Source organism: Gasterosteus aculeatus, chromosome 3 (assembly GCF_964276395.1).
Source record: "Gasterosteus aculeatus chromosome 3, fGasAcu3.hap1.1, whole genome shotgun sequence".
Classification (NCBI taxonomy): domain Eukaryota; kingdom Metazoa; phylum Chordata; class Actinopteri; order Perciformes; family Gasterosteidae; genus Gasterosteus; species Gasterosteus aculeatus.
The window spans coordinates 6,551,896-6,553,522 of record NC_135690.1 but is presented as its reverse complement, the minus strand read 5'-3'; the positions used below and the strand labels follow the sequence as shown (position 1 = coordinate 6,553,522).

General features: G+C 38.7%; 1 long non-coding RNA gene across 1 annotated transcript; it reads left to right on the top strand.

Annotated features, from left to right (window-relative positions):
• LOC144405471 (uncharacterized) lies at positions 1-1,333 on the top strand. Its single transcript, XR_013467077.1, has 2 exons — positions 1-313; positions 635-1,333. It is a non-coding gene; the product is annotated as an uncharacterized LOC144405471 (long non-coding RNA).
• The last annotated feature ends 294 nt before the right edge of the window (positions 1,334-1,627 follow it).

Sequence of the window (1,627 nt, the reverse complement as noted above, 5' to 3'; positions counted from 1 at the left end):
AGACGTCAAATCAATCAAAAACAAAAGCTCGCATGACGCAGAAGATACTGCGCGCTTGGTGCTGCAGAGGTGTTTTGGCCAAACGAGGGAGACTGCAACTGGCTTACTGGATACAAGCAGCCTGTGAGCCTTCTTCATTCAGAATAAACCAGGTTCAACCACGTTCCTTTCCGGTCAGGGGCAATTCTCCGACAGTTGTATTTGAAGCTGAGGACAATATTGACTTCTTCATTATTTAGGAATGAGAAGATGGAAATCATAGTTTCTTTGTTTTCGTTTGCAGGTAAATTGTTCTTTAAGGAACGGAGTAATGGTAAATATCACTTTCATTCTTGACTATGTCCCGACATGAAAGCAAGTGGGAATACTAATTACCTAATAATATTGAGCAACATAACACAACGCCCGTGCTGATAAGTGTAATTCATCGTGAAATGTCAATCACGTAAAATAATAACTGTTTTAATGTTTTTCACAATTTTAATTGTAAAATAGGAAACTTAAAGCCTCTAAAGTGCATTGTAATATATTTGGAAAGATCACACTTAAAGCAAGTTGAGCTACAATGACTAAATAAATAAAGGGTAATCATTTTTAAAGTGATGTTAATGGTAACCGGTTCCTTCCTCTGCAGCTGATCCCCAGCCGGCTGTGCAGTAAGAGGCTTCAGTGGCTGGTGGCCATGGTGCTGACGACTGGGAAGGCTTCCAACCTCAGATCCCTGATTGACCCAGGAGCGGTCAAACTCGGCAGGAAGCCCATCGCAACCAGCCAGCGCCATTTATCCACTTACCAATGAAACCAATTACTTTTACAGCGAGCCTCGGCGCCGACACTGAATGTGTTGTTCCTTCAGACCAATAGAGTATGACTGTGAAAGGAGGGTGAGACAAGAAGTAGGAAACCCTCCTGAGCTGCTTCAACAGGCTGTAAAATATACCTAAAGTCAGTCTCCATGGAGACTCACCGACGTGTGAGAGGTCCCTCATTACTGTCGCTGACACCTTTAACTGTTACTACATTGCATATCATTCATCCTGCTGACCACTTCCACTATTTCAATTCTTTCTCGTGGGAATGGAATGGATTGTACATATTTTACGTCATTCATTCTATGACATCTTGTCTATTATAGAGGGATCCTCCACGCTTTTGTCCCCTTTTCGGACAGACCTTAAAATTTATGATTTTGGTCAATACTAAATTAATATAATTCAACCATTTTTTTGTATAAATCATTTGTTTTAGTATTATTATTATAATAATTATTACTGATGTCAGAAAAGTTTTAGAGTTGTAAACTAATTGAATAAACAATTAATATAAACACAAATACGGTTTTCACATCTTTTCCTTTTTACATTGTGTTCACTGTTTGTAAGACTAGAACATTAAAATGTGCTCACTTTTTATGGAATCCATTCTTTAAAGGAATATTTTATCTTTCGGTCATTAGCACAAATTCACATGTTTGTCTATTCATATCCTGTAATATTTCCAAAATGATTTCGATTCCCTTTTACCGAACGGCAGCTTATCCTGCGCCTTCTTCTCATAATTAGCATTAAGGCCTTCATGTGTAATAATGGTGGACTGGTCCATCAATTCCAGCATAGGTCCAACATCT